The 10,000-nt window shown below is 59.7% G+C and overlaps 2 non-coding genes across 2 annotated transcripts; both read left to right on the plus strand.

The window, feature by feature from the left end:
• Positions 1-6,203: 6,203 nt before the first annotated feature.
• Positions 6,204-8,018, plus strand: LOC142795253 (small subunit ribosomal RNA). Its single transcript, XR_012892891.1, has one exon. It is a non-coding gene; the product is annotated as a small subunit ribosomal RNA (ribosomal RNA).
• Positions 8,019-9,737: 1,719 nt separating this feature from the next.
• On the plus strand, positions 9,738-9,890 carry LOC142795251 (5.8S ribosomal RNA). The gene has a single exon (XR_012892889.1). It is a non-coding gene; the product is annotated as a 5.8S ribosomal RNA (ribosomal RNA).
• The last annotated feature ends 110 nt before the right edge of the window (positions 9,891-10,000 follow it).

Genomic DNA, 10,000 nt, shown 5'->3' on the forward strand with positions numbered 1-10,000 from the left:
CAGACGCGGTTTTCGCGCCGCCCCGGCTGACGCGGTTTCGTGCCGCCCCGGCAGACGCGGTTTTTTGCCGCCCCAGCTGACGCAGTTCGGACTTAGCACTTTTTGGCTGAGCCTTGCTGGCGGCCCACTCACTCGATCGCCATGTCTGTTTGCCACAGTTTTCCCGGTGGTGCCGCACCCGGGCTCGCCCCGGCAGACGCGTTTTTTTTTTTCTTTCGCCCCGGCTGACGCAGTTTTCGCGCCGCCCCGGCAGACGCGGTTTTCGCGCCGCCCCGGCAGACGCGGTTTTTTGCGCCGCCCCGGCTGACGCGGTTTTTTGCCGCCCCGGCTGACGCAGTTCGGACTTGGCACTTTTTGGCTGAGCCTGGCTGGCGGCCCACTCACTCGATCGCCATGTCTGTTTGCCACAGTTTTCCCGGTGGTGCCGCACCCGGGCTCGCCCCGGCTGACGCAGTTTTCGCGCCGCCCCGGCTGACGCGGTTTCGTGCCGCCCCGGCAGACGCGGTTTTTTGCGCCGCCCCGGCTGACGCGGTTTTTTGCCGCCCCGGCTGACACGGTTCGGACTTTGCACTTTTCGGCTGTGCCTGGCTGGCGGCCCACTCACTCGATCGCCATGTCTGTTTGCCACAGTTTTCCCGGTGGTGCCGCACCCGGGCTCGCCCCGGCAGACGCGTTTTTTTTTTTTTTTTCTTTCGCCCCGGCTGACGCAGTTTTCGCGCCGCCCCGGCTGACGCGGTTTCGTGCCGCCCCGGCAGACGCGGTTTTTTGCGCCGCCCCGGCTGACGTGGTTTTTGCCGCCCCGGCTGACGCAGTTCGGACTTTGCACTTTTTGGCTGAGCCTGGCTGGCGGCCCACTCACTCGATCGCCATGTCTGTTTGCCACAGTTTTCCCGGTGGTGCCGCACCCGGGCTCGCCCCGGCAGACGCGTTTTTTTTTTTTCCTTCGCCCCGGCAGACGTGGTTCCCCCCCCCCCCTCCGTCTTTCTTTTTGTTTTTTTTTTTCGCCGCGGCTGAAGTGGATTTTTCGGTGCCTCGACGCCCCGGTAGTCGCGGTTTTTCCGTTTCCGCACGGCCCCGGCTGACGCTGCTCGGTCACAGTCGCCTTTTGTGGTGATTGCAGACTTCTTGAGCGCGGGTGTTTTTTTTTTGTTGTTGTTGTTGTTTTATTACGCATTCGCTCCAGCAGACGCTGTTTAGACTTTTTGTTTCCTCTTTTATCCTGCGACGAGGTGACGAGGTTTATTCGGTGCCCCGCCGCCCCGGCTGAAGTGATTTTTCCTGTCCCGTGCCGCCCCGGCTGACGCGGTTGGGACTTCGCGTTTGTTCGGCCGCCACGGGTTTTGGCGCACTCGCTCGGTTGCTTGTTGTTGCCACTTGTTGCGAACCCAGGTTTCTTGAGCGAGCGCGGGCGTTTTTTCTTCCTTTCTTTCTTTGTTCTATGTGTTAGCGAATCGGCCTTTAATATCACACGAGGACTCACAACCAACAATTTTCAGTTTGAAGTGTAAAAAATCTGCAGGTGTTGACGTAACTGACTTGCCCCGTACCCTTGAGTACATCCATGAAGTTCTCGTAGTACTACTAAATCGCATTATTCCAAGTGGAGAAATTCCCATAAACTTGCAAACCTCTACACGAAAATCGGTGCGCGTGATAAAGTTGAAAATTATCGTCCGATATCAAATGTGCCTTCTATAACACAAATTCTAGGAAAAAAAAAAAAAAACACTTGTTCGCCGTTTTCTGCGCCGTGACTGGCAGCACTCCGGCGAAGCGAAACGGGGTCGATTCGAGCACGATATCGGCGTCTTTCGACGTGCTCGCCGGCGACCGTCGCACGAGTACGTCGCACGAGCGCGTCTGCCGGGGCGCCGTTTGCGAAGCCGACGCAAAAGTGGGAACCGCCGCTCGGATGATCGCCGCTTTCGGCAGAGTGAGTGTTGGCACTCCGGGGAAGCGAAACAGCGTGAATGCGCCCACGAAATCGGCGTATTTTGAAGTGCCCGCCGGCGACCGTCGCACGAGTACGGTAAACCGCGTCAGCCGGGGCGTAGTTCGGGACGCCGACGAAAAAGTGGGAAGCGCAACTCGGATCTTCGCCGTTTTTGCAGGAGTGAGTGGCGGCCCTCCTGCGAGACCAAGAAGCATCGATTCGTGCACGAATTCGGCGCCTTTCGACGTGATCGCCGGCGACCGTCGCTCGAGTAGGGCAAACCGCGTCTGCCGGGGCGGGCTTCGGGACGCCGATGCGAAAGTGGGAAACGCTGCTCGGATGTTCGCCGTTTTTGGCCGAGTGAGTGCTGGCACACGGGCGAAGCCAAACGGGGCCGATTACGGCACGATATCGGCGTCTTTCGACGTGCCCGCCGGCGACCGTCGCACGAGTACGGTAAACCGCGTCAGCCCGGGCGGAGTTCGGGACGCCGATGCGAAAGTGGAGAACGCCGCTCGGATCTTCGCCGTTTTTGGAGGAGTGAGTGGCGGCACTCCGGAGAAGCCAAGGAGCGCCAATTAGCGCACGATATCGGCGTCTTTCGACGCGCTCGCCGGCGACCGTCGCACGAGTAGGGCAAACCGCGTCTGCCGGGGCGGGGTTTACGACGCCGACGCAAAAGTGGGAACCGCCGCTCGGATGTTGGCCGTTTTTGGCAGAGTGAGTGCTGGCACTCCGGCGACGCGAAAGAGCGCGAATGCGCCCACGAAAGTGGCGTATTTGGACGTGCGTGACGGCGACCGCTGCAGGAGTACGAAAAACCACGTCAGCCGGGGCGAGCGACACACGGCGGTCTGGGTGCTTATCGCTGCTATTATAGGGGCACCCCGGCAGACGCAGAAAAAAAAAAAAAATTTTCGACCTTCTTTTTTGCTGGTCGAGCTCGGGTAACCCAGGTCGCAATGGGAGCCGCGCACGAAAGCGGCGTCGCGAGACGCGTTCGCGGTCGCTAGTCGCACGAGCTCGGCAACCGCGTCAGCCGGCGCGGAGTTCGGGATGCCGACGGCTAAGTGGGTACCGCTGCTCGGATGTTCGCCGTTTTTGGCCGAGTGAGTGCTGGCACTCCGGTGAAGCCAAGGAGCGCCAATTCGTGCACGATATCGGCGTCTTTCGACGTGCCCGCCGGCCACCGCCGCACGAGTACGGCAAACCGCGTCTGCCGGGGCGGGGTTCGCGACGCGTACGCAATAGTGGGAACCGTCGCTCGGATGTTCGTCGTCTTTGGCCGAGCGAGTGCTGGCACTCCGGCGAAGCGAAACGGGGCCGATTCGGGCACGATATCGGCGTATTTCGACGTGCTCGCCGGCGACCGTCGCACGAGTACGGCAAAGCGCGTCTGCCGGGGCGAGGTTTGCGACGCCGACGAAAAAGTGGGAAGCGCCGCTCGGATCTTCGCCGTTTTTGCAGGAGTGAGTGGCGGCCCTCCTGCGAGACCAAGAAGCATCGACTCGCGCACGATATCGGTGTCTTTCGACGTGCCCGCCGGCCACCGCCGCACGAGTACGGCAAACCGCGTATGCCGGGGCGGGGTTGGCGACGCGTACGCAATAGTGAGAACCGTCGCTCGGATGTTCGTCGTCTTTCGCCGAGCCAGTGCTGGCAATCCGGCGAAGCCGAACGGAGCCGATTCGGGCACGATATCGGCGTCTTTCCACGTGCTCGCCGGCGACCGTCGCACGAGTACGGTAAACCGCGTCAGCCGGGGCGGAGTTCGGGACGCCGATGCGAAAGTGGGAAGCGCCGCTCGGATCTTCGCCGTTTTTGGAGGAGTCAGTGGCGGCACTCCGGTGAAGCCAAGGTGCGCCAATTCGCGCACGATATCGGCGTCTTTCGACGTGCCCGCCGGCCACCGTCGCACGAGTACGGCAAACCTCGTCTGCCGGGGCGGGGTTTGCGACGCCGACGCAAAAGTGGGAACCGCCGCTCGGATGTTCGCCGTTTTTGGCAGAGTGAGTGCTGGCACTCCGGCGAAGCGAAAGAGCGCGAATGCGCCCACGAAAGTGGCGTGTTTGGACGTGCTTGACGACGACCACCGCAGGAAAACGAAAAACCACGTCAGCCGGGGCGAGCGACCCATGGCGGTCTGGGTGCTTATCGCTGCTATTATAGGGGCACCCCGGCAGACGCAAAAAAAAAAAAAAATTTTTTTCGACATTCTTTTTTGCTCGTCGACCTCGGGTGACCCAGGTCGCAGTGGGAGCCGCGCACGAAAGCGGCGTCGCGAGACGGCTTCGCGGTCGCTAGTCGCACGAGCTCGGCAACCGCGTCTGCCGGGGCGGAGTTCGGGACGCCGACGGCTAAGTGGGAACCGCCGCTCGGATGTTCGCCGTTTGTGGCCGAGTGAGTGCTGGCACTCCGGCGAAGCCAAACGGGGCCGATTCCGGCACGATATCGGCGTCTTTCTACGTGCTCGCCGGCGACCGTCGCACGAGTACGGCAAAGTGCGTCTGCCGGGGCGGGGTTTGCGACGCGTACGCAATAGTGAGAACCGTCGCTCGGATGTTCGTCGTCTTTCGCCGAGCCAGTGCTGGCACTCCGGCGAAGCCGAACGGAGCCGATTCGGGCACGATATCGGCGTCTTTCCACGTGCTCGCCGGCGACCGTCGCACGAGTACGGTAAACCGCGTCAGCCGGGGCGGAGTTCGGGACGCCGATGCGAAAGTGGGAAGCGCCGCTCGGATCTTCGCCGTTTTTGGAGGAGTCAGTGGCGGCACTCCGGTGAAGCCAAGGTGCGCCAATTCGCGCACGATATCGGCGTCTTTCGACGTGCCCGCCGGCCACCGTCGCACGAGTACGGCAAACCTCGTCTGCCGGGGCGGGGTTTGCGACGCCGACGCAAAAGTGGGAACCGCCGCTCGGATGTTCGCCGTTTTTGGCAGAGTGAGTGCTGGCACTCCGGCGAAGCGAAAGAGCGTGAATGCGCCCACGAAAGTAGCGTATTTGGACGTGCTTGACGGCGACCGCCGCAGGAGTACGAAAAACCACGTCAGCCGGGGCGAGCGACCCACGGCGGTCTGGGTGCTTATCGCTGCTATTATAGGGGCACCCCGGCAGACGCAGAAAGAAAAAAAAAAATGGGGACATGGCGTGCGTCACCGTGCGGCTTCGCAGCGTTGCCGAAGTCGCCGAGCCCTTCGACTGAGCCGAACGGCGGACAGGGAACGTTGGTCGGCCGTTCTAACCTGTCGGTGCCACGCCGAGACGTCGTTAAGGAAAACCGCGTCGTGGGCCTCTACGACGCCGTCGAGTCGTTGTACGTTTGGTGTCCAGCGTGTCGGCGGCGAGTAGCGGACACGTCGTTCACGACTTCGGTCTTTCGCAGTCGACGCGAACTTGCGGAGAGTCGTGGTGCCTCACGTTTTCGGCAGAAACCGCGGCGGAATTTTCCCGTGCGTGCGCGCACGACCTCGGTGCTGTGCCGTCAGCGTAGTGTTGCACAAACTCGTGGCCTACCCAAGGTGCGGTACGTTTGCGGCCGTATCCTCGGTGGGAATTTCGTGAGTAGGGTCGCAAATTCTACGACCTCGGCGGGTTTGAGAGCGACGTAGACTTGTGGCACGCTCAACATGCCACACGTTTCGGGGCACACCCGCGGTGAAATTTTCTCGAGTACGCTCGTATTAGGGCCCAAGGAGGTCTGGGTACTTATCGCTGCTATTATGTGGGGGTTCTCGTGAGCGGCGTACGCGAAAGCGACCGGGTGTCTGATATGCGGCGGGCTTCGGCCTCGTCAAGCGTGTCCTCGGGTCTGCTCCAGGGGAATCCACGGCAGTCGTCTGCAGCCTCATCCGCTTGATGCGTTAGGGGCTGGTTGTCGGACGGTGCCGTTTTACCACGATATCGAGGTGTGTTCCGTGTCGTCCTCGGGCGATTCAGATGCGAAAGCGCCGAAGACGCGGGCGTGACCCGTCGTCTGGCGGCTTTGCAGTCTCGGCTCCGTTGCTAGTTCCGGCCGGTCCACCGACAGTGCAGCGGGCTTGGGCAACCCGCACGGCGCGACCGAGTCGATGCAACGAAAAAGAGCGAGCATGAACGTGCTTCTTGCCGCACGGCTCCCACTCGTCTTTCGGGAAGGTTGTGCCGTAGCGAGCTCGAACGCCGTCATCTCGGAGTGCAAAATAAGCGTGTTGGGGCGCCTGAAGGTGGCCTCCGCCGCACACAGACTGCGTCCGGCCCGCCGAGGGCGAGGACGGACGCGCAGTCGAACGATTACCTGGTTGATCCTGCCAGTAATCATATGCTTGTCTCAAAGATTAAGCCATGCATGTCTAAGTACATGCCGAAATAAGGCGAAACCGCGAATGGCTCATTAAATCAGTTATGGTTCCTTAGATCGTTTCTTCCTACTTGGATAACTGTGGCAATTCTAGAGCTAATACATGCAGTGAGCCTGGAGCCCTTTGGGTAACGGGTGCTTTTATTAGACCAAGATCGATCGGGTTTCGGCCCGTATTGTGTGGTGACTCTGGATAACTTTGTGCTGATCGCATGGCCACGAGCCGGCGACGTTTCTTTCAAGTGTCTGCCTTATCAACTTTCGATGGTAGGTTACTTGCTTACCATGGTTGTTACGGGTAACGGAGAATCAGGGTTCGATTCCGGAGAGGGAGCCTGAGAAACGGCTACCACATCCAAGGAAGGCAGCAGGCGCGCAAATTACCCACTCCCGGCACGGGGAGGTAGTGACGAAAAATAACAATACGGGACTCTTTTGAGGCCCCGTAATTGAAATGAGTACACTCTAAATCTTTTAACGAGGATCAATTGGAGGGCAAGTCTGGTGCCAGCAGCCGCGGTAATTCCAGCTCCAATAGCGTATACTAAAGCTGCTGCGGTTAAAAAGCTCGTAGTTGGATCTCAGTTCCAGACGAGTAGTGCATCTACCCGATGCGACGGCTCGGACTGAACATCATGCCGGTTCTTTCTTGGTGCACTTCATTGTGTGCCTCGAGATGGCCGGTGCTTTTACTTTGAAAAAATTAGAGTGCTCAACGCAGGCGAGTCGCCTGAATAAACTTGCATGGAATAATAGAACAAGACCTCGTTTCTGTTCTGTTGGTTTTTGGAATACGAGGTAATGATTAAGAGGGACGGACGGGGGCATTCGTATTGCGGCGCTAGAGGTGAAATTCTTGGACCGTCGCAAGACGAACTACTGCGAAAGCATTTGCCAAGAATGTTTTCATTGATCAAGAACGAAAGTCAGAGGTTCGAAGGCGATCAGATACCGCCCTAGTTCTGACCATAAACGATGCCAACCAGCGATCCGCCTGAGTTACTCAAATGACTCGGCGGGCAGCTTCCGGGAAACCAAAGTATTTGGGTTCCGGGGGAAGTATGGTTGCAAAGCTGAAACTTAAAGGAATTGACGGAAGGGCACCACCAGGAGTGGAGCCTGCGGCTTAATTTGACTCAACACGGGAAAACTTACCCGGCCCGGACACTGGGAGGATTGACAGATTGAGAGCTCTTTCTTGATTCGGTGGATGGTGGTGCATGGCCGTTCTTAGTTGGTGGAGCGATTTGTCTGGTTAATTCCGATAACGAACGAGACTCTAGCCTATTAAATAGGTGCGGGGTTCCCAGCACCTTACAACCTTCTTAGAGGGACAAGCGGCTCCTAGCCGCACGAAACAGAGCAATAACAGGTCTGTGATGCCCTTAGATGTCCGGGGCCGCACGCGCGCTACACTGAAGGAAGCAGCGTGTCTTTATCCCTGTCTGAAAAGACTGGGTAACCCGTGGAACTTCTTTCGTGATTGGGATAGGGGCTTGCAATTGTTCCCCTTGAACGAGGAATTCCCAGTAAGCGCGAGTCATAAGCTCGCGTTGATTACGTCCCTGCCCTTTGTACACACCGCCCGTCGCTACTACCGATTGAATGATTTAGTGAGGTCTTCGGACCGATGTCCGGCGCGGCCTTTCGGTTGCGCCGGTCTGTTGGAAAGATGACCAAACTTGATCATTTAGAGGAAGTAAAAGTCGTAACAAGGTTTCCGTAGGTGAACCTGCGGAAGGATCATTAACGGATTGTGAAGGGTGAGCGCCTCAGCTGCGTCTGCGCCCGACACTTTCTGCCGCTGACCCCGTTTGGACGCGGGGTCGGCTTTTCCCCACGGGGCTGCCTGAATGTGGAGCGGCACCCCGTGACAAATTGTTGCGCCCAGCGGACGCCAACACCGCGACCTTGGACGGTCGGCCAGGTGGCGGACGCGGGTACAAACGGCGCAACGCACTCATAGGTCGGCTTTCGACCCGCCACTGCACCGTGGCTCGAAGCGCTCGAAATGCGCGACCCGACCGCTGCGGGACCGCCTAGTACTGTAAACAGGAGCGGCGGAGCGCGAACGGCGAGTCGTGGTTACGTCGGTAGAAGGCGAGGCTGCGCGTTCCCGAAACGCCAGCCGAGTGCCCTCCCGACCGTTCGAGCGTGCAAGAACGAGACCCGACAATCGCGCGGCGACTGCCAAGTACGAGAGGAACGGCACAAGCGTCGGCGGTCGGTCAAGGAACTGGCGATGTGACGGGTCCGCTGTGCACCAGTGCATACCGTCCCGCCGTCCGCGGCAAGCGCCTCCGCGTCCTCGGGTGACGGAGGCTGCCGGTCGGTTCTTGCAGGCGAGGGATCTCGCTGGCACCGGTTCGCGTTGACGCGCGGCCGGTCATGGCACGGCGATGCGACGGCCGAGGTGCGCAGTACTCGATGGAGGAACCGCACGCTCCGATGACCGTCCCGCCCTCCGCGGCGTATGCGTACCGACCGTAATGGTTGCAGCAGCGCCGGCCGGCTTTTGAATTCGCCACACGAAACACGGTGCGAGATCGCGGTTAGGGGAGCGTCGACGTTGCCAGGCGTTTTGCTTGCTGCCGAGGGAAAGGCGGCACGGCCACGTCGCGCTCGTCGCGATTAGCGGGTCTGCGCGCTTTGGGAAGGTGCCGCAACGACTTGCCGAAAGAGGAAGCACGGAAGAACGAGGGACTTGGACGTCCCGACAATTGAACGCACTTGCGGCCAGGCCCTTGCTGGCTTCGTTCTTCCGCCTCGAGTAGGCTCGTACGCGGCTCCGGCGCCGAAAGTGGTCCTTGGCACCGACTTCGGTGGACGTGGGAAGTGCCGCGCAAGTACGGCGCGCCTGGCTCCACCTGTTGGCTAAAGTAGGCAGCCGGATCGGCATTTTGGTGTGCGGTGGCAAACCGTGGATGCGAAAAAAGCTTGTGCGATTTCGTGGAACAAAAAGCGGGGGTCCCCCTTTTTATGCGGAGGAGACCGACCCGCCCGCCGTGGTGAACCGCGACGCCACGGTAAAAACGGGAGAGGCTTGTCGATGGGACCGTGCATCCCGCGCTCCACGGAGGCCGGGAGGCGGCCGCCCGAGGAAATGTGTAGCCGTCGAGGCCCGCATCTGCGTGCACTCTTATCCAAATGGGTGTACCGCAGGCATTTTCTGGTTAGGCGGGCCAATGAGAGCGAGCACACAACGATACCTACGGGTCCGGCTTGGAGAACCGGCTTCGACGCCTCCCGAGTATTTATAGAGGGGTGGACCACGAAAGCACTCGCAAGTAGCGGAAGCGAAACGCCGTCCGAAACACACCGTTTGCTCGATTTGCGGCAGCCGAAAAAGGCGCGGCAGAGTTTTGGAGTCCAAGCGTGCGCTGAAAAGCGCCCTTCTTGGCCACTGTTTGGCCGAGTGCCAGAAACGTTTGGTTTTGACTGTACGGAATTGAACAAACACTTTTTCACGACTCTAAGCGGTGGATCACTCGGTTCTCGGGTCGATGAAGAACGCAGCCAGCTGCGAGACTTGGTGTGAATTGCAGGACACACTGAGCACTGATTCTTTGAACGCACATTGCGGCCTTGGGTCTTCCCTTGGCTTCGTCTGTCTGAGGGTCGGATCACATATCAAGAGAGCCTTCGGCGCACAAGGGAACGTGAGCCGTCGACTCGTTTTGACCGCGTCGGCAACACGGACAGCACGCTGAACACCTCACAGCGAGCGCCAA

Source organism: Rhipicephalus microplus, unplaced genomic scaffold (genome assembly GCF_043290135.1).
Source record: "Rhipicephalus microplus isolate Deutch F79 unplaced genomic scaffold, USDA_Rmic scaffold_595, whole genome shotgun sequence".
NCBI lineage: Eukaryota > Metazoa > Arthropoda > Arachnida > Ixodida > Ixodidae > Rhipicephalus > Rhipicephalus microplus.